The 23,706-nt window shown below is 39.1% G+C and overlaps 1 protein-coding gene across 1 annotated transcript in view; it reads right to left on the bottom strand.

Moving 5' to 3' along the window:
• The window catches only part of dlc1 (DLC1 Rho GTPase activating protein), a 363,786-nt gene extending 343,235 nt beyond the window's left edge, over window positions 1-20,551 (bottom strand). Inside the window, exon 1 of the mRNA XM_052036245.1 lies at window positions 20,313-20,551. The gene's annotated coding sequence lies outside the window, so the exon portion shown is untranslated. The remainder of the gene's footprint in view (window positions 1-20,312) is intronic.
• Between the last annotated feature and the right edge of the window lie 3,155 nt (window positions 20,552-23,706).

The following is a 23,706-nucleotide window of genomic DNA, read 5'->3' as shown; positions in this document are numbered from 1 at the left end:
GAACTGCAATTAAATTTTCAGGTCCTTTATTAGACCGTTAGGTAAGGATTCCATTTTTTTGTTCTTACCATTTGGCATTGAGCTAATTGATCTGGAATTCCATGGGCCAATTCACCTCCTATTTTCTTTGCTGGAATCTTATTTAGTTTACTTCACATGCTCTGATATCATTACCTTTTTCTGTTGAATTTCTATCTTCATGCCTCCACTATCTCTTTCTTGACCTTTAATATGTGATGATTCTATCTTTTTGGGCCAGACATTTTATCCTCTCAGTTTGATTAACTTTTCAATTATTTCTGTCCTTTCTATCTCAGATATCTTTATAGATATAGATATTTATTTATTAGTCACATGTACATTGAAATACGTCTTTTTGCATTGCTAAGAATGTGCTGGGGGCAGCCCGCAAGTGTCGTCACTCTTCCAGCGCCAATATAGCATGCCCACAGCTCCTAACCTGTATGTCTTTGGAATGTGGGAGGAAACCGGAGCACCCAGAGGAAACCCACGCAGACACTGGGAGAACATACAAACTCCTTACAGGCAGCAGCGGGAATTGGAACCAGGTCAATGGCGCTGTAATAGCATTACGCTAACCACTACACTACTGTGCTGCCCTGTTATATTATGTTAGTTCCCCTGATAAATATGGAGGGAAATTAATATTTGTTGAATCTTTAGAGGATCATGAAATAATCATCTCAGAACAGACCACCTGGCTCATCTCATTCATCCATTTAAGAAGACCATGCAGTTTCCATCACTGGATCTAGTAGGTCTGGAACTTCCTCAAATATTTTGCACTCATTATGTGGACTGATCAGGGAATATTGTGTGGATTTCCTGTGTTGGTTGCTCTGAATTCCTAGTAGTCAATGGTTTAAATTTGTGGAAATAAAATGAAAACCATTGCACAGCCTTTAAAATGTAGTTCAGACTGTGGTCTTAACTTTTACATATTGGATAAGCAGGCAAAAAAAGAACAGTGATTAATTCTTTCCACTCACTTTCAAATGATTTAACTGCATACCTTAGCAAAATTTTGTTTATCATAACTGTAAAAATAAAATTCTGTACAGACATCATCTTGTCTCAGGCAGCAGCAGAGCATGCAGCTTAGTTGGAGAACTTAACTTCATTCATTTGACCTCCCCAAGTAGGAGATGAAATGTGCAAACTTCTCAGTATGTGTGGCGCAAAACCATCCAGAAATCTCACTTACGCTTCTAGCATTGTCTACAAACTCTCTCATCACTAGCACAATGCAAAAAAAAATTCTTTTGTCCCTTCTCTCAATTGCTTCCTTTCCAATTATCATCCTCCTGATTTGTATTCTTCTCTGTTAATCTTTCTTTTTGATCATTTCCTTCCCAAGTATACTCCTACCTTGTTACGTACATTGTAAATGCATGTGATATATCTTTAAGAATCCAAAGAAAGAGAAAGATTAACATTTATTTGGGAAGTAAAGGTACATGCATTAAGGGATACGGTGAAAGGGTAGAAAATTAGAACTAAAAAAAGAGGGAACTAGCAAGGTGAAGGGCAGATGGGTTGAATGGCTCCCTTCTGTATCCTTGTGCTGTACTCAAAAGCTATTGCACACTATGCTGGCCAAATCTGTACTTACAGATATTATATACAGGCCCCAAGCAATATTGTTCAGCAAAGTCTGCCAAATTCTTAGATCTACATTGTGCATCATCTCAAACACATGTACACACCACAAAAGGACATTTTTTTCTCTTGCCAGAAATGGCTTAACAGGATTCTGGAAGAAATACCGTGCAGTTGTTGACTGTTTCAAATTGCGTCTGGTGGGGTGAAACTTATTCCAGTTTGTTTTATTTTTGTTTACCAAGATGATGTCATGAATCATTTGACCACCCTTTGGCATCAGATCTGTGTGCTGATGCCCTGAAGCCAGGTGCACAAGCCAGATACAGAATACAGATGTACCCCATGGTGCATAAAATTGCCTCAACAATGTTTGTTTGGCACTTACAGGAGTAACAGGAATTTTTCAATATTTACCCCAGACATTTTTAAGACCTTCCTGACAAAGACTGCAAATTTGCATCAAATTTTGGATAACTTTTTTGCAATGCAGAAATATATACCTTAAGATATGTTAAGATTTCACTGATTCCTTTTGCAAGGTGTCTGTAAAAGTGAAGGTTATAATCCCAAAATTGGCCTGAAGTAAAAATATATATCAAAGATATGATCCTTGCATGCTCTCTTATTATGCACAAAGCCTGCATCACAATTGGATAACAAAATAATGTAGTGCATTTTTCAGACTTTTAACAGTTTTCTTTTGTATTTTTCCATCAATGCCGGTCATGTCATAGTTGACGGTTATTCAAAACCTGTTTAACTGTAATTTTATACCATAATTACAATGACCCATGGGCTAAATTAGTGCAAGATGCATGTTTCCAATTTTACTGCAGTTAGCACAATACAAGACCACCAATAATTCATTTCTTTCTGGGGGTCTCGCTTTTGCCAGTACTAGCAAGTTCAATTCAGCACTAGAGCCTTTATAATATACTTCGGATATGAGAATTTGGCAAATGTTGACTTGTCTTTGGTATGAGGAGTACATTAGAAGTATTAATTTTCCCTGACATTGCATCTCCTGTTATGTGTGCCTGCAACACATGGACTACTACTCTGGTCTCTGTTAATAATATAAAAGAAGAGAAGTCACAAGCAAAGAATGGGTTAATTTTGGAAGAAGGCTTCAATGGTTAAATTGTCTAAGCTTAGAGCTGGTTTCAATTTTCTATGTCTACAAAAATAAATTGAATAAGTTAACAAAAGGTAAGAGATTTGACTTTTGCTCTCAAGCTTATGTTAAATACTAGTAGGTTGACTTTGTGTAGCAGTCTCTAATTATATAGACTCTTTTGGAGGTGTACTATGCCTCTCCCACATCTTTGATCATATTATCATAGAGCAGATTAGTGGATATTATTTCCTTTCTTAAATCAGGAATTTCCTTTTTATCATTCAGATTGCATATTCCAAGCTTGATGTAATGAGTAATGCACCATTTGTTGAGTGTACAAGAAGTGTTAAAGGATTACAATTGAAGCTGTGTTGCGATGTTCTGTTGGTTTTTCATTGATGTCATTCACCAGAGTAGGCATTCTTCCCATTTTGAGTACTCTGTTATGACTCTTCTTGAAATATTTAACCCTTGCATTTTTAATCTGTGGTTTCAGTTTCATTTATTTTAAAATTTTTTTGTCTAGTTCCTTTCATTATAGTTTTGTCATTTATGTTTGTTTCACTTATAAGTTTTGACCTTTCTAGCAATTCATTCATATTCCCAAATCTAAGCAGACATGACATTTTAGCAACAGGAAAGCTACAGAAAACCTGTTGCTTCTTAATTTGTCTCACTTCCACCTACCAATCCTCTCATTATCTCCATCAATTCTTTCCCTCTCCTAATTTATATCTTGTACTCATTTATACTGTGCATTAAAGGCCTTCCCTGATCACTAATTCTAATTGCCTGGAACCTTGTCTCTACTTTGGTTCAGACACAAACTGAACATTTTCGGGTCCTTAGTCTTGACCCCGCTTGCCTCAGCTGTGGCTCAGCTGGTCAAATCCTCAGAAGGTTTGGAGTCAGAAGATTTTTGGACAGAGTCAAACTCCGGTGATTTGAGCAGAAAAATCTGGACTGACATTCCATTGCAGAGCTGTGGGAAAGTTGCAATTTGTAGGGACTCTCAGATATGATATTAAACCAAGGTCCTGTCTGCTGTCCCAAGACAGCATAGACCATCCCACGGTACTGTTGTGCAGAGTTACCCCTAGTGACCTGATGGTATTTTCATCCCCCCACCCAATGTAAGAAAAAAGATTAGCACTGCATTGTTTATGGAAGCTTACTCCATGACTTGCCTGCTACGTTTCTTACATTGCAACTGTGACTACATTTCAACAATACTTTATTGGCCGTAAACCACTTTGGAACATCCTGAAGGCGAGGGGAGCTATATAAAGGCAACTTTGTTTTTGCTTCCTTCTGAGAACAAGGGTGAGATGAAGAAGCTAAGATAAAAAGAGACTCCTGAGGAACATAGACATGTTTAGCTGAGTGGTTGCTTTCTAACGTCATATTATTTGTTATCTATCTAATGCATTAATTGTGGACAGTATCAGCCCTGCAATGTCCTCCAGTCATATTTGCTGGAAGTATGTCATCCTAATTTTGTAAGTCATTTCCCTTATTCTAAAATGATTAAAAACGTTCTTGTTAAATATTGAACTACTTACTTTGTTGAGATATCCACACTGAGAAGGAATATGCTAATATAATGATCTAGAGAGTGAAGATGGAAGAAGTGCCAAGTTTAATTTTGTATGTGAAAAAGTGGTTAATCTCATCTGTGGCAATGCCAGGACTCTCTCAGAAAACAACCAGGGATTTCAGCCAGTCCAGATAAAGCGCCTTGACCCGAAATTTTGACTGTTCATTTCCCTCTACAGATGCTGCCTGAGTTCCTCAGATGAGTTCCTCCAACTTCTTGTTTGTTGTTCCAGGTTCCAGCAACTACAGTCTCTTGTCAGTCTCCAAACAACCAAGGTTCCTGTTTCTGAATGCTGATCAATGATTTCTACTGGGGAATGTTTGGGTGCTGGCTGTGGACAGAGACTGCTTGGTTGCAATGTTATTCAGAGCTGAAACCCCTCCTGACATTGTTAGAAATATAAAGGAGACATGTATTCCTGAAGGGTCAGATGTTAAAGACTGCATGTAATGGACTGATGAGGAACTGAATTTCTTGGGTTTGATTTGTAGTTCTGTTGATTTAGCTACCCTGAAACGTACAGACTAGGTGGGCTGGGGACTGAGGTCATCTACAATTAGCTGTTGTGACTTTTGGAACAGGCTTGAGTATGACCCTGCTTGTCATCTGGGCTTACTGAACAATGTTTGAAAGTCAAACAGATTTTGGGGAACTTCTCCTTGGCAGGAGCCCAGGTAGTTAAATAATGATAAGATATAAGGGATAACAGAAAAAAATGGGAGGAATGTAAATAATGTGCTAGTCGTTACTTGAAATAAGATAAACATTTAAATAAATCTGTTTATAGAGTTATTGCTGAAGAGACAAATGGTATTCACCACAAATAAGCATCGTGAGAGGGGAGAAAAGATGGGTTAACTAAAACTGCTTTGGTGGGTATCCAGATATTGAAGGCTTCAGGTTCAAATGTAAACCACAGAGAGGGATTGTTAAATCAACAGCTTCTAAAAGAAATCACCCCTGTCCATCCTTTTCAAGAATTCTCATTCCTTGCTCTAATACATGTTATTGCTGTGGATTTATAAAGATCCTTTGAAGCTACGTAGATGACAAGTAACACTCTCAGGTATTGGAAGTAAATAAACACTTTACCTACGGTAGCCTGAAAGACATGAGGTTGATGGTCTCTAAGACTGCACATACTTCAGACATGCCATGATAAGATGTTTCTCTCTCCATTCTAGGGAATTAGCATTATCAGTGGATGGGTTTAAAATAAGACACAAGTTGGCCAATGTAAATGGCTGAGCCGAGAAACAGGGTGTATTTATGACATAGCAGAGAACAACATTGTCGCTTCTCTGACTGAGGGTTGTCACTTGCAGCCACTTGCATGACCATTGAGCAGTTCAATCAACAATGATCCAATAAAGATCACCAATCTCATTTCAAATAGAACATGATACATAGAACGTAGAACACAGAACAAAGGACATAAACAGTACAGCACCAGACAGGCCATTTGGCCAATGATGTTGTGCCGATCTTGATGCCAATTTACACTAAATGTCCTCCTCCTGTGTATCATCCATATCCCTCTATTCCCTTCATATTCATGTGTCTATCTAAAAGCCTCTTAAACTCCACCAAGCTGCCTGCTTCTACTATTACCCCTGGTAACCTATTCCAGGCACCTACCATTCTGCATAAAAACTTGCCCCTCATGTTACCTTTAAACATCCCTCCTCTAACCTTAAAAGTATATCCTCTGGTGTTTGACATTTCTACCCTGGGGAAAAGGTTCTGACTGTTTACTCTGTCTATGCCTCTCATAATTTAAAAAGCCTCTTTCAGGTCTCCCCTCAGTCTCCAATACTATAGGGAGAACAACACAGGTTTGTTCAACCTTTCCTTGTATCTCATACCCTCTACTCCAGGCAGCATCCTGGTAAACCTCTTCTGCACGCTCTTCACAGTCTCCGCATCCTTCCTATAATGAGGCAACCAGAACTGCATGCAATAATCCAAGTGTGGTCTAACTAAAGTTTTATATACTTACCAATAAAGGCAAGCATGCCATATGCCTTCTTTACCACCTTATCCACTTGCATAGCCACTTTCAGTGAACTATGGACCTAGACCCCAAGATCCTTCTGTACCTCAATACTATTAAGGGGCCTATCATTAACTGTTTACTTTCTCCTTTCATTTGACCTCCCAAAGTGCAACACCTCACATTTGCCCAGATTAAATTTCATCTGCCACTTCTCTGCCCATATCTGTAACTGATCTATATCCTGCTGTATTATAGACAATAGACAATAGGAGCAGAAGTAGACCATTCGGCCCTTCGAGTCTGCACCGCCATTCTTTGATAGTCCACAACTCCACCAATCTTGGTGTCATCTGCAAATTTGTTAATCCACCCATCTACATTTTCATCCAAATCATTGATATATATCACAAACAACAGAGGTCCCAGCACTGATCCTTGCGGAACACTACTGGTCACCAACCTCCTGCCAGAATAACAGTCTTCCACCCCTACTTTCTGTCTTCTATGAGCAAGCCAGTTCTGAATCCAAACTTGCAATTCACCTTGGATCTCATGTGTCTTTATTTTCTGAATCAACCTACCATGAGGGACCTTATCAAATGCCTCACTAAAGTCTATGTATATAAAGTTCACTGACTTACCCTCACCAAGCTCCTTTGTCACCTCTTGAAAAAAAACTTGATCAAGTTTATAAGGCATGACCTGCCTCGCACAAAGCCATGCTGACTGTCCTGAAGCAGGCTATGCCTTTCCAAATGCACATAAATCCTATCCCTCAGGATCCTCTCCAATAGCTCCCCTACCACTGACATGAGGCTCACTGGCCAACAGTACTGGATTATCCCTATTTCCCTTCTTGAAAAAAGGCACAACATTGGCTAGTCTCCAGTCTCTGGGACCTTGCCTGTTGCTAGTGAGGACACAAAGATCTTTGTCAAAGTCCCAGCAATTTCCTCACTTGCTTCTTTCAGTATTATGGGATATATGCTCTCAGACCCTGGGGATTTACTGACCTTAATGCTTTTCAGAATACCCAACACTACGTCCTCCTTAATCTCTTAATCTCAAAATGTCCCAGCACACTAGCATGCCCCACTCTGTTTTCACTATCCTCCAAATCCTTCTCCTCAGTAAATACTGACGCAAAGTACTCATTTAGTACCTCAGCCACGTGCTCTGACTCCAAGCACAAATTCCTCCTTTACCCTTGTGTGGACCTACCCTCTCTTTAGTTATCCTCTTTTTTTCTTCTTCATATAAGCATAAAAATCCTTGGGATTATCCTTGATTCTGCTTCCCAAGGACATTTCGTGGCCCCTTTTGGCCTTCCTAATCCTGCTTGAGCACTTTCCTGCTGCCTTTATATTCTACAAGGCCCAGTCTGATTTTAGAATCCTAAACCTAACATATGCTTCCTTTTTCTTTCTGACTAAATTTAAGACCTCTTGGGTCATCCAAGGTTCCCTTACCTCACCATCCTTGTCCTTACTCCTTACCGGAACATGCTGATCCTCTCTGATCAGCTGGTATTTAAACAACTCCCAAATGTCAGACGTGGACTTGTCTGACAGCAGCTGCTCCCAATCAACGCCCCCCAGCTCCTGTCTTACCCTGTCATAAATTGCCCTTCCCAGATTTAGTACCTTCCCACAAGATTCGATTTTATCCCTAATCACAACCATCTTAAAATATAATGAGTTGTTGTCATTATTCCCAAAATGTTCATCCACTATCATGTCTATCACTTGGCTTGGCTCATTTCCCAAAACCAGGTCCAATATGTTTTCTCCTCTAGTTGGACTCTCCACATACTATTTTAAGAACCCCTCTTGGATGCACTGAAGAAATCCTGCCCCAGCTAAGCCTCTTGTATTAAGGAAGTTCCAATCTATACTATCTTTCATATCCCTCACTATGACAACCTTGTTGTTTCTGCATCTTTCACTAATCTGTCTTCTGACTTCCATAATCTGATAGACAGAAGAGTTTTATAAATTTGTAAGGACTTGCATGCTGGAAGTAAAGAGATGGGCTCATTTATCTTTTGAGCTTAGTTCCCTGGAGCTGCAATACATACTGCAGTCAGATCTCTCCAATATGTACTATTCTGGAGCATGACAATCTACCAGACCCTGGTGTAGTTTTACTTAGTTCAGTTACATTCACTTTGAATGGTTTCTATTAAAGCTAGAGAAGCACTAAATTCAAATAAATAAGAATTAAGTTTACAAAGAACATTTAGTGACCATGAGTATATGGAATGAGCTGACAGAGAAAATGGTAGAGATGGGTACAATTACAATATTTAAGACATTTGGACAGGTTCATGGATATGAAAGGATGTGGGGCAAATGCAGGCAAATGGGATTAGCTCAGGAAGGCACACTAGTCAGCGTGGACGTTGGGCCGAAGGGCCTGTTTCTTTGCTGTTTAAAAGAACATAGAACAGTACAGCACAGAACAGGCCCTTCAGCCTGCAACGTTGTGCCGGCATAGGTAATCCCTCCTACCTACAGGATGCCCGTATCGCTCTATTTTCCTCTCATTCATGTGCCCATCAAGCCTCTCTTAAAAGCCCTCAATGAATTTGCCTCCACTACCCTATCAGGCAATGCATTCCAGGCATCCACCACTTCCTGAGTGAAAAACGTACCCCTCACGTCTGTTCTGAACCTACCCCCTGTCACCTTAAATGCATGCCCTCTGGTATTGGATCACCCAATAATGGGAAAAAGATATTGCTTGTCCACCCTATCTATGCCCCTCATGATTTTATACACTTCCAACAGATCACCCCTCAGCCTCCACCATTCCAGAGAAAAGAGCCCAAGTTTGTCCAGCCTCTCCTGATAGCACATGCCCTCTAATCCAGAATCTAGACTTAACTCCATGAATCAAGAGTAGTTTTCTTATGCAGTGATATAGCTGATATGTAAACGATGCAGTCTTTTACAATAACACTGTTAACGAGTTTGTATATTATAGGAAAAGCTAAATCACAAGATTATTGGGAGGAAGCTGGGTGTGGGAAAAATAGGCAAACTTTCAGAGTCAGCACAGGCATGCTGGGCCAAATGGCCTCCAACAGGGCTCAGCATTGCAAGGTCCCATGCATGAGGTTCTCACAAAGCTTTTGAAAATGTCTCAAGGCAGATGATTTGTAGGTTATCAACCCAGACATCCATCAAAAGCCTGAAAAATACGTATGGTTGAGACTGGCGTGGATTTTGCGGGGAAATGCTGATAGTTCTTCACAAAAGTGCTCTACCTCCTCGCGCAAGTGCCCCCAGGTTTGGTATTGCTGTACACATGTGCACAGTTATGGAACGTCTGAACTTATTAGCAACTGTTGGCCAGGGTTTTCTCCATTGTGTTCTGCTGGACTCCTCATGGAGCCAAATTGCAGAGTCTCATGTTGTGGCAAATCCTCAGCAGTTCCACTGGGGAATCTGCACGAACAACCTGAATACAGTCACCATTCATTTGCATGGAGAGGAATGGCTGCATGGTAAGATTTACTTCATGCAAAGGTTTATTTTATACCTTTTTTTATTGTCTCTTGCAGTGTGGTTTTTAGTTGTATACTTTTGGAAAATTTTTGAAATGATTCTAAACATCAGAGAGGTTGAGTTTTGATGGTTGTGCTTTATTTAGCTGTCAGTTTTCTCAGCATAATCACGGACAGGGCTTGTATTGTGGTAACCATCCCTCCCCTTTTCCCTTCTCCTCCTCCACTCATGTGACAACATTTTTGTCTTCAATGCGGTGCTGCTGTACTGGGTCTTGTCTTTGACAGAGGAACTACCTTCATGCATCAAGTTGGCCTCCAGGTAAATATGGACCTTTGTTAAATTGGTCAGCTGCAAAATCTAGACCATTGCTGTTTTACATTTAATATTTCATATTAAGAAACTTCTTTAAAAAAACAAATGAACTTATTTTTATAACGTGTAAAATTAACTAACATTACTGAAGTTCGAATGTAAGAATAAATTTGAATAGAATGATTAGATTAAGGTTCTATGCAACCATTGGAAATTTGAAAGAAGGAACCACTTTAATAATTGCAGTGTTATTGTTCTGATTACAAAAGGCTGAAGTTGTATTTTGTAACATTAATTAGAATAGGATGCAAAACAACTTCAGAGCAATTTTGCATTAACAGGAAATGAATTCCTACTAGCAGGTCAAGCACTCCATCCAAAGAATTTGAAACTTTCCAGATAATTAGCAACATTATACTTCCTTTGCATAATTGATAAGTGTAGTATGTTTTTGATTGTGAATATTCTTGCCCATAAGGATTTATTGTTTGCATCAATTTAGAATGTTGGAAATTTGAAATGTGTGCACTTATTAAATCATATCACCTTTTGAAATTAATAACATGATTTCAAACCAAATCTAATCATGTTAGCTTCATTTTACCAAATAGATCACATGATCTAATGTTGCCTTCTTGCCCACTAAGATTGCTAAATGAAACTCCAAGTACAAGGGGCGGGTAAGAATATTTGGTGGTCAGGAGGGAAAGAAATGTATGACCTAGCATGAAACATAGAACAGTACAGCACAGGGACAGACCCTTTGGGCCATGATGTCTGCGCTGACCATGATGCCAATCTAAGCTAATCACCAAGTCCACACCCTCCTATTCCTTGCCTGCTTACATGTGTCAAAATGCTTCTTAAACATTGCGATCCTACATGCTTCTACCATTTCCCCTGGAAGCATAGTCCAGCCACCAAATAACCTCTGTGTAAGAAAAAACCTTGCCTCATAAATCTCCTAAACTTCCGGCCCCCCCCCCCCCCCCCGCCCTTACCTTAAGCCTATGCCTTCTAGTATTTGACATTCCCATCCCGAGAAGGAGACTTTGACCATCCACCCTATCTATGCCTCTCATAATATTATATTCTTCTATCAGGTTGCCCACAAACTCATCCCATCTCTGACTGCTCTTAACTCTACCTATCAGGCTTCTTGCCATGCCAATAAATCCTTGTTCTTCAACAAGCTGAACTCAGGTGACCTTGAACCCATTTATGCTAGTCACTTCAATGTCCTTACTGCAATAGCCTGTTAGCTTTGCTGTTTAAAAAAAACCTGCTTGTATTTTTAAACAGAATTTTTAACTTCTGCTCTTGTTATTTTGTCATGTTAGATGTACATAAGACCTCCAGAATTCATAGTTAACACTGAATTCCATTTTAGCAGGACACAAGCAATAACACCGTTAGAAAAGAATGGATCACATGTTCTCTACCGTTATGAAGTTTGGTCTAGACAGTGCTGGTAACTTCAGAACATTAGTCCCTAATTTAACACAAAAATGTGGTGTGGATTTACACAAGAATTGGCTGTAAAATGGCTAGGATATTGAAAATAGCTATTCTTTCACTCCAGGCAATGTTTTCAACACTGATATCATCCTTCATTTTGACAGTTGACAGTGGAAACATATTTGGTTCGGAGTAGCTACTTCAACTAATTGGCAAAAGAACCCAACAAAAATGTGATTCCAGTAATTTTATCCATATAGTAAATCTGAGCAATTGTTGATTTCTAACCAGTTAAGGACCAAGGTCAAGTGATTCTGCTTTGGGTACCATTGGTGATCTGGTACCAACTCCACTAAAAATTATACTAGTTTTAAGATGTTTTTCTTTGCCTTTTTTTTCCTTCTCAGTTTCATCAGTGTTTACAGAATGTAAAGCAAGCCATCAGAACAATTTTTAAAGCAGTGCTTTAAAAACTTGATTCAAAAGCAATAAGCATTTACAATTTGATAAATACAGCTGAATATGGGTTTTTCACAAATTATATTTAGGGTGTTAAGTCCATCAAGATTATAAATAACCAAAAGTGATTTACAAAAACCACGCAGAACAATTTGCTCGTAATGTTTGTGCATGAGTTCCATTGTAAATTAGAAAAGAACAGGAAACAAATGAAGTTAAAAAATGGCTATTAGAGAACCTCCCTGAAGACCCACTAACATGCATGTGCAACAGAAACTCACTATGATGATTAATTTGATCTTGTGAGCGAGGCTGGCTTTCGGTCAATGATTTTTAAATCATCCCAAAAGATCATGGAAACTCAGTGTGCCCCAAACACAATTTGTTCTTCAAATTTCTCGATGGCTTACACCAGTTTGTCAGAAGAATTGAATTAGAAAAAACTTGCTGATCTTTGAGTGTATTTATTTTGCATATTAGCAATAAGCTGCACACATTTTTAAAGGCACTTTGTTTCCAGTATGCACAACTAGATTTGATTTATGATTTTAGATGTTGTGTGAGGGGCAGGTTGAAGAAGGGAGCTTTTAATTAATCTTTGGATCACTGAGGAAAGATAAAGATTTCTCACAGAGCTTGGTAATGCAGTCTTTTTTTTATGCAGCTGGAACATCAAGAAGATCACCACCATTCAAGAGAAAGCAGCTGCTTGAATGGTACCTTATCCATTAGCTTTAAACGCTAGTGCACCCTGGGTTCAGCAAATGCTATGGACAAGATGATCGATGGCAACTCGCCAAGGCAGCTTCAGCAGTATTTTCCAAATCTGTGATTTCTATTCACACTTATATGGACAAAGCCTGCGGGAATATGGGAATGCCCATTGCCTCAAAGTTTCTTCTCTTCCTTATATTAATGATCGGGAGGAGGGAATGAAAAGTAAGGTTTCTAAATTTGCTCATGATATGAAGATAGATGGAAGTGAATGTTATGATGATCCTGCAATGGTATATATATAGATTGAGTAACTGGGCAAAAACATGGCAAATGAAGTTTAATATGGAGAAATGTGAGGTCATGCACTTTGGTAAGAGGAATCAAAATGCATTTTATTTTCTAAATGGAGAGAGACCAAAAATGAGTGAAGTTCCAGTGCAAAAATCACAAGATGTTAGCAGGCAGATCCAACAAATAGTTAAGAAGGCAAATGACATTTTGGTGTTCATCGAAAAGAGTTCTGAGTTTAAAAATAGGGAGGCTTTATTACAGTTGTACAGAGTGTTGGTGAGACCACACCTGGAATGGCTGTCAACAGTTTTGGTCCCCTTACCTGAAAAGGATGTAGTAGCATTGGAAGCAGTCCGAAGAAGATTCACCAGACTAATTCCCGAGATGAGAGGGTAGTCCTATCAAGAGAGGTTTGACACTTTGGAGTTGTATTCCTTGGAGATTAGAGGACTGAAGGGTGACTTTATTTAAACTTATAAGATCAAAAGGGGGCTTGATAGGATAGATGTTGAGGTGCTTTCACTAATAAGAATGTCACGAACAAGGGGACATAACTACAAAATAAGTGGCTGGTCATTAAAAACTATGAATAGAGATTTCTTCTCTTAGAAGGTAGTGAACCTCTGGAATTCTCTGCTCCAGAAGGTGGTGGAGGCCAGATAATTAGATGGTTTTAAAGGGGAGATAAATTGAACAATTAAAAGATGGAGAAATTGAGGGTTATGAGGAACTGGAACAGAAGAGGAGTTGAAGCCAACATAGATCAGCCATGATCACATTGAATGGCAGGGCAGGGGCCTGGTGGTCTACTCCTGCTCCTCTTTTCTTTTGTTCCTGTGCCAGGGTACGGGATATCTCGGACTGGTCCAGAATATTCTGAGGGGAGAGGGTGATCAGCCAGAAGTCTTGGTACATGTAGGTACCAATGACATAGGTAGAAAAAGAGAGAGGTCCTGAAGGAAGATTAAAGGGAGTTAGGAAGAAGCTTGAGTAGCAGGACCTCCAGGGTAGTAATCTCAGGATTACTACCTGTGCCACCTGCTAGTGAAAGTAAGAATAGCAAGATCAGGCAGATGAATGCATGGCTGAGTAACTGGTGTAGGGGGCAGGGCTTCAGATCTTGGATCATTGGGACCTTTTTTGGGAGAGGCATGACCTATTCACAAAGGATGGGTTACACCTAAACTCCAAGGGGTCCAATATCCTGGCGGGAATGTTTAATATAGCTGTTGGGGAGGGTTTAAACTAATTTGGCAGGGGGAAGGAAACCAGGATGTTAGGATAGGGGAAGAGGTATATAGGAACAAGTCCAAGACAGTGTGCAGTGAAGATGGTAAGAAGGACAGGCAGGTGAAAAAACAGAATAATTTGCTGAACAATGGAGATACAGTGAAATCGGTAGCAGATACTGGTCTAAGTGTACTATATTTAAATGTACATAGCATTAGGAATAAAGTGGATGACCTAGTGGCACAGCTACAGATTAAAAAATATGACATTGTGGCAATCACTGAGTCATGGCTTAATGACGGATGTGATTGGGAACTGAATGTCCAGGGGTACACAGTGTATAGGAAAGATAGGCGGGTAGGCAGAGGGGGTGGTGTGGCCCTGATGGTTAGTAATGACATAAAATCAATAGAGAGAAGGGACATTGGGTCAGAAGGAGTGGAATCCTTATGGGTGGAGCTAAGAGGTGGCAAGGGTAAAAGGACAATAGTAGCAGTGATATATAGGCCCCCTAACAGCAGCCGGGAGGTGGACTATAAGTTACAGCTAGAAATAGAAAAAGCGTGTCAGAGAGACAATGTCAAGATAATTATGGGGGATTTTAACATGAAGGTAGATTGGGAAAGCCAGGAAGATAGTGGATCTCAGGAGAGTGAGTTTGTGGAGTGTCTACGGGACGGCTTTTTTGAGCAACTTGTTGATGAGCCCACCAGGGGATCGGCTGTTTTGGACTGGGTGCTGTGTAATGAACCTGAGGTGATTAGGGAACTAAAGGTAAAGGAACCATTAGGAACCAGCGATCACAATATGGTTGAGTTCAGTTTCAAATTTGAAAAGGAGAAGCTGATATCAGATGTGTCAATATTTCAGTGGAACAAAGGAAATTACAGTGGCACGAGAGAGGAGCTGGCCAAAATTGATTGGAAAAGTAAGCTAGTTGGAGGGACGGCAGAGCAGAAATGGATGGAATTTCTACAAGAAATAAGGAAAATGCAGGATAGATATATTCCAAGAAAAACAAAGCTTATGAATGGAAAAATGACACAATTGTGGATAACGAGAGAGGTGAAGGCTAAAATAAAAGCAAAAGGGAGGTTGTACAAGGAAGCAAAAATTAGTGGGAAAACAGAAGACTAGGAAACTTTTAAAAACTTACAGAAAGAAATTAAGAAGGTCATTAGGAAAGAAAAGATGAACTATGAAAGGAAGTTGGAAGATAACATTCAAAAAGATATAAAAGAGTTTTTTTAAATATATGAAGAGTAAAAGACACGGGTTGATATAGGACCAATTGAAAACGGTGTGGGAGAGATTACAATGGATAACAGAGAGATGGCAGAGGAACTAAATGAGTATTTTGCATCAGTCTTCACTGTGGAAGACATCAGCAATATACCTGATAGGGGTCTCAGGGGATAGAACTGAGTTCAGTCAAGATCACTAGAGAGGAGGTGCGAGGGAAGCTAAATGGACTAAAGACAGATAAGTCTGCCGAACCAGATGAGATGCACCCCCAGGCTATGAAGGAGGTGGCTTTAGAGATTGTGGAGGCATTGGTGATAATTTTCCAGGAATCAATAGACTCCAGCATGGTTCCGGAGGACTGGAGGGTCGCAAATGTAGTTCCACTGTATAAGAAAGGTGGGAGGAAGCATAAAGGAAATTACAGACCTATTAGTCTGACATCGGTTGTGGGAAAGTTATTGGAATTGATCCTCAAGGATGAGGTTATGGAATACCTAGAGGTGCAAGGCAAGATAGGTCCAAGCCAGCATGATTTCGTGAAGGGAAGGTCCTGCTTGACCAACCTATTGGAGTTTTCTGAGGAAATCTCAAATAGGGTGGATAAGGGAGAGGCTGTGGATGTTGTGTATTTAGACTTTCAAAAGGCCTTCGACAAAGTGCTGCACAAGAGGCTGATTAATAAGATGAGAACTCATGGAATTACAGGAAGGATACTAGAATGGGTGGAGCATTGGCTGGTTGGCAGAAAGCAAAGGGTGGGAATAAAAGGATCCTGTTCTGGTTGGCTACCGGTTACTAGTGGTGTTCCTCAGGGGTCAGTGTCGGGGCCACTTCTTTTTACTTTGTACATTAATGATTTGGATGATGGAGTAAATGGTTTTGTGGCTAAGTTTGCGGATGACACCAAGATAGGTGGAGGAGTAGGGAGTATTGAAGAAACAGGAAGGTTGCAGAGAGACTTAGATAGTTTAGGAGAATGGGCAAAGAAATGACAGATGAGATTCAATGTTGAGAAATGTACCATTGTACACTTTGGAAAAAGAAATAAATGGGCGGATTATTATCTAGATGGGGAGAAAATTCAAAGCACAGAAGTACAAAAGGACTTGGGGGTACTCGTGCAGGATACCCTAAAGGTTAACCACCAGGTCGGATCGACGGTAAAGAAAGCGAATGCTGTGTTGGTATTCATTTCGAGAGGTATAGTGTATAAAAGTAGGGAAGTATTGATGAGGGTCTATGGGGCACTGGTGAGGCCTCATTTGGAATACTGTGTGCAGTTTTGGGCCCCATATCTTAGGAAGGATGTACTGATGTTGGAGAGGGTTCAGAGAAGATTTACGAGGATGACTCCCGGAATGAAAGGGCTTACATATGATGAGTGTTTGTCGGCTCTTGGACTGTATTCTCTGGAGTACAGAAGAATGAGAGGAGACCTCATAGAAACATTTTGAATGTTGAAAGGACTGGCTAGAGTAGATGTGGTTAAGCTGTTTCCCTTGGTGGGTGAGTCCAGGACTAGAGGGCACAATCTTAGAATTAGAGGGTACTGGTTTAAAACAGAAATGAGGAGAAATTTCTTTAGCCAGAGGGTAGTGAAATTATGGAATTCTTTGCCATGTACAGCTGTGGAGGCCCAATCATTGGGGGCATTTGAGGAGGAGATAGATAGGTATCTAATTAGTCAAGGTATCAAGGGATATGGGGATAAGGCCTGAAATTGGGGCTAGATAGGAATAGTTTTAGTTTAGCTCATGGAGCAAACTCGATGGGCCAAATGGCCTACTTCTGCTCCTTTGTCTTGTGATCTCGTGAGCCCAACTGAGAAGTATATTCCTATCTTAATTTTCATTGGACCAAATTTAGGAAATGCCGTACCTAATAGGATTGTGAGAGTAACTTCATGAAATTATAATAGCAATTAGGGAAAATAGCTAATACTACAGCCACTGTCCTGATCCCTACAACCAGCTTGTCTTACCACACAATGGTTTCCTGCCATTTATGTTCATGACAGCATATGGAATAATGCAAAAAACTTGGTGTTTTTTTCAAAGCTGAAAACTGGTACCACCTGTCCAATAGCAGGCTGCGTGGATGTGGTGTGTGTGTGTATGTGCGTGTGTGTTTCAAAATCACATTGGTGCTAGGCATCTATAAAGTATTTATAGAGAATGCTAGACTAGCCCATATTAGGATCTGAAACTAATAGTCAGCAGAACTGAGCTTGCATTGTCTGTGGTTGGAAAATCTAAGCCAGTCAATTCAAGTCCTTCTTTACTCGTTGTTATTACAGACTCTGAAAGTGTACAGGATAGAAAATCCAAAGCCGACACAAGTTTTAAAGAGAACAATCTATCGAGTGAATAGAATAAATGATTTTAATGAAGTGTGGGAATAAAGTTTATGTTTAACTGAATAGTTAAATGGGAATACTTGAATCTGTGTTTGTCCTAACTGAACAGCATAATAAATATTATATAGCAATCAAGAGCTGCATATTTCAGGCAACAAGTTGAATGATAGAAATGCAATAAGCAAGGCAGCAGTGAAAGGCGCAAAAGCAAAATACTGCAAAAGCTGAAACGCTGAAATAAAAACAGAAAATGCTGAAATATTCCAGTGGTCAGGCAGAAATAGTAGAGTGAGAAACAACATTAATGTTTTACGTTGATGTCCTTTCATCAGAATTGGGAAAAGTTAGCAATAAAGTTTTTAAGGTAGAATGGAGAACAAGAGCAAAGACCTGTGAGAGTGTGAGGCAGGAGAGATTGAGTAAGAAAAGGAGTGAAAATGCAAAGTGATATCAGGTGGCAATGGGACAGACAAGGGAACCAAAGGTCAGATTTGGAGTAGGTGTAAATGCAAAGAGAGTTGCTTAAAATTACCAAAGGAAGATGGAATCAATTGTGGAAATCTGACATAAAAATTCTGGAAATGTTCAGTATCTGAAATTGTTGAATGAGATATTAAATTCTGAAGGTTCTAATTTGTACTCAAATGATGTGGCATTATTCTTCTAGCAATGGGATCATTGGTTCACAGAAACATTCTCCTCTTAAAATTCCGCTATAACTTTACATGCTGAACTGGGACCTCATCAAGGTAAGATCCACTACTTTCCATCCTGTGGCCACCAATGATCTCACCTCTCCTTTCCCACTGCTCAAATGTACCTTGATTGGCCTTTGATGCTTACCCTGGGTCCTGATCACTTACCCTCACCAGTCCCCTTCACCCCACCACCTCCAGTCCCACCCATCTCATAGAACTGGATTGGCCTTGGTTCTGGATAGGCATACAAAGGATAACAAGATGACAGCTGTTCAGCAGTGCCCTTGGGGCTCCAGATCTTCTGAAATTCTGAATAGTAGACCTGTGCATTTGAGCATGGTTGGCCTGCTTTGCAAGGACCACAGCATGCCCAATACAGATCCCTACAATGACATTATTTATAAGTATTGTCTGTTACTAAGAGCAATGCAAGGTTATTATGTGGGCTACACACTGAAAATATTAGCAGTTACCAGTGGCACTCTGATTTGGTTATTACATGCTTTAAGTTTTGATGGAATGACCTGGACTGAAAATCAAAATCGACCAATATCTTCATTTATCGTGAGAAAATACACTCAGAGGAGAGAAGATACATGTTGGCTGAGGTGCTTTGATTGTAAGTACTCAAAAAGGAAAACTTTCTCAATTAAAAGAAATTTTAAATAAAACTACAAATGCAGGAAATATGAAAGAGAAAAAAATGTTGGAAAAGCTCAGCAGTTCAGGCAGCATCTGTGGAAAGGTTAAAGATGTTTCAATTACAGATGTTTTGCAAGCTGGTTTAAGTTGTGCACCAGATACTAACTGAATGATACTCATCTATCAAGCTGCTTTCATAAAACCTATGGGAAAGTGTTCCACTTCTGGCTCCCAGAAATGAGATTTATTTTGCATCACAACAGTTTGAAGATTTGTCATGTCAAGAAAATACAGACTTATTTTTTACGTCATATTTGATCCAATCTTCAATACTCTTGGATTGCATTCATTTTTGATATTGTGAACGAATGCTGAAGTAAATTGCACAAAACAAAGTTCCATTAATAGTTACGTGACAACTTTATCTGTGGTAATAATCTTTGCTGCTTCCCCTCTTTGTGATGAGCTGTTATACATTTCATTGACTAATACTCTGTTATGTGACCCAACCATGAATACATCGAAGTCTGACACTGGCAGATGAATCAAAGTACCAGACAGCGTCCTAACATTTTATTTCCTTAACTGGTCCACTTTTCATACAATCCATGTGATATAATTCCAGAGTCCCAGTTTTATCACTGTTGGGATAAAAATGCTGCACAGAGACTGAACCTGTCAAATCTTCACAATAAGGGTAAGTTTAACTTTGACATAAAATGAATAAGACAATGACCTACACAATGATCAGTTTTCCTTTCCATTGCAATTGTTGCTATAGAAAATTGGTTGCAGCAACCATTTCAATTTCTGTGGTGTCCCCCCATCACCCAAAGTTAAAATTAGCCCCTATGTGTTTAAGTATGCAGTCTTTAATCATAATGCACACATTGTGAATAGACAATTACCTTGCTTGATTCACCTCAAATCTTATTTCGCTTTATCTGGACTAACCAGGCTACAAACAAGGCAACAAAGATAGCTAAAATCTGAACATAAAAACAATTTAAAGTAATAGTCAATCAGTAAATCAAAGTAAATTAGAAGTTAATTCCTCACCTTTCTCTTTCGCAGTTTTATGGGGTAATCCGCAGAATTATAATTATTTGTATTTTCCTGTGAGTTTAATATTTGGGGAATCTGTTTTGAAATATTTGTGGTAATATTTCCAATATCCGAACCATTTTGAGCTTGTCCAGCATCTAGACTGATTTCCTCCAGAAAGGGTTGATCCAAAATCTCCCTCGATCCTGACTGTGATTCAGTAATACAATTCACAGGGATAACCTCTGTTGTTTGGTTGTTACCATCAGCGACAGGGCATGAATGAACTGAGAATTTATCTGCAACTTTAGATTCCTCCCCATCATTTTCGTCTTTCAACATTTCATGTTTCCTACGCTGCTGTGCAATAACTGCAGTGTGGACAAGCTCTTGTGCTGGAATAATTACATCCAAATCCTTATCCAGGTCTTTTTTTGGTAAATCCCTCTGATCTAATAGTTCTGAAGATTCCAGGTGTTCAGACTCACTTGTTTTCATGTCGCTCTTTGTGTCTTCCTCAGGAACTGAATCATAATTGGGCTCATTATCTATTCCAAAATTCTCAGATGTATTCTTGGTCACTTGTTCGATCTCTTCAAATGGTGGACTCTCAGCTGGAACTTGTTCAGTCCTTGAGGTCTTTCCTTCTCCTGCACCATTATCATCCTCACAACTGAGGTCCGAGTTTTCATCAGATACGTGAACTAAAGTCTCCGTGCTTGCTTCTAATGAGAGGATGTACTCCTCACTCTCATGATTATCATTTTCATCCACTTCTCTTCTATGGCCACACAGTTGCTTTGATTGAAGGCCAAACAGATCGGAATTATGATAACATTCTGGTAAAGATATACTGGAAAATCTTTCCTCCTTGTCTGGTTTTGATATTTCATTGCTTTCCATACTTGGTTTTAGATTATCAGCCACAAGTCCATGACAACAGTCTGCACAAGAATCAACGGAATCAAATGAAAAGCCTGGCCAATTGGTCACATGGTCTTCCCAGCTTCTTTTCTTATTGGCTAAAGACGTCATCACAATCTAGTTACAAATTTTTCTCGGCGTACTTCAGTCTGGGGAAAAAAGTCAGGGAGATCCTTTGACTCCTTCCATGATAAAGGGCATTTGACAGTTTCTATTCTTTAAAGCCATGTTAACAAAATCTGTATTACAAAGAAAAGAATAGTCTTAGACATTTGACAAAAATGCATCTCACTGATAAAGCTCCATGCCACTTGCCAAGATCTTTTTCATCATAGCAACGTGATAAACATTGTCTCTTTTAAAATTTGTATACGAGGGTCAAGACTTTCAACATAAGAAAAAATGCTGGCATTTAAATATTAAAAGTATGAAGCAAATATTATTTTGAAAGCATTTAATGAAAGAGCTTATTTGTACTTAAACGAATATAAATAAAAAAATGTTGAACTTGTTACATCATTAGTTGCAGGCAACATAACATTAACATTAAATGTTACATGTGAAGAAAATAACTGCATATTACACTAATATTAGTACTATATAGTGATTCAGACATGGTTGCCTTATCCAATCACAGTTTCTGGTACAAGTAAATCACGCAGGATAAATTGCATAACTAGTACAAGAAAAGTGACATCGAAAATAATTCCTCACTCTTACTTGTTAAAGAAATAGCAGCCATAAGTTTGTTCACCACTGTTATTTACAGATTTCTCCAAAACACATGTTTTGAATTCTAAGTGATATGTATGTAGTATAAGCAAAAGATACTGTGTTGATGTTTGCTTAAAAAGTTATTTATCCATTTAGTTTTTTTTGCAAAGGATGACATCTATATATTGTATGTGGATTTTATTGCTATAGACTTCTCATTAAGAAATAAATAGGGAAATAAATCATGAGGGGCATAGATAATGTGGATGCTCATAGTCTTTTTCCCAGAGTAGGGGCATCTAAAACGGGAGAGTATAGGTTTAAGGTGAGAGGGACCTCAGGGGTAACTTTATCAGGATGGTGGTGTATGGAATGAGCTCCCAGAAGAAGCTGTAGAGACGGGTACAATTACAATGCTTAAAAGACATTTAGACAGGTACATGGACAGGAAATATTTAGAGGGATATGGGACAAATGCAGGCAAATGAGACTAGCTCAGGTAGACAAATTGGCCAGCATGGATGAATTGGCCTGAAGAGCCTGTTTCTGTGTTGTGTGATTCTATGACTCTGTGACAAAATGTGTGGTTATTCTAGTTTACTGTTTTTCAGTTTAGTGTTACAGATGCATTGTTGCCAACATTATTCTTCATGGTAAGTTTCCAGTACAGTTCAATAACTATTTCAAAAATCATGGTAAACACATGATTGCACTATCCATATTCTATATCTTGTCATCTCCCTGGAAAGATAACATGATTTTAATGAGTCATTCACATTCATTGACAATTCCAAATACCTTTCTTAAATTATTTTTTAAAAAAACGAAAGTATGCATATATGTAAACCTTGGTTAGTATCTGGTAGACCAGTAGATAGAGAAGTAAGTTCTTAAGGAAGTTGCATTTCCTGATTTAATTGCATATCCTATTTTTGAGATGATTGTGGCCATTGAGGAGTTTTCCGTGTTTGGTTTTAATAAGTGACATCAACCAGAATGGCATCAAAAGCCATCAGTTAATATTCAAACAACTTTAGGATCCAAATGACTGAAAAACAGTGTTACTACTATTTGCTCATCACTTTCATACACAAGTGAATAGCAACATTTGCTTTATCCTTCAAAAATGCAATTTGAACATTTCTTGAGACATTTTTTCATAATAACTATTATGTGTCAGATTTAGTGTGACAACTCTCCTGAAGATTACCTTGGAATGTTTTACTATGTTAAAGACTCTATATGATGCAAGTAGTTGTTACTCTATCTTAACAATGTGGAGAAGGGGCAAGACCTGGCCTGATTAAGTTCTTCAACTTCTTTGGAAAGCCCTGCCAAAAGGCATTTAATGAAATTTCACTGTGCAATTTAAGTCAGAAATTCTAGGAATACCAAGTATTCATTGGAATGGATTTTTAAAAAAAATCTCAGAGTGGTAAAAAAAATCAAATACACTTGTTAGAGGAATTATGTGAAGGTCAGGGAGGTACTGCTTCCTACTGCCTGACCCCCTGGATGTTTCCAGCATTCTCTTTTATTTAAGATTTACAACATTCTGAATCTCACAGGTCCAGCATTGTTTTTTCTTTGCCCTCATTCATCTTCTTCCGTTTACATCTCCTCTGATCAAATCAGCTGTAGCTAGTAAGCCTTTACCCCTCTCTCTCACTGGATTGGCTGGGCTTATCTTCCCCGGAGTGGAAGAGACTGAGGGGTGACCTGAGCGAGGCATACAAAATTATCAGGGGCATACATGGGGTAGATGGTTTGA

The sequence above is a fragment of the Pristis pectinata genome, chromosome 2, assembly GCF_009764475.1.
Source record: "Pristis pectinata isolate sPriPec2 chromosome 2, sPriPec2.1.pri, whole genome shotgun sequence".
Classification (NCBI taxonomy): domain Eukaryota; kingdom Metazoa; phylum Chordata; class Chondrichthyes; order Rhinopristiformes; family Pristidae; genus Pristis; species Pristis pectinata.
The sequence above is the reverse complement of the archived record's forward strand: the minus strand, read 5'-3'. Positions and strand labels throughout refer to the sequence as shown.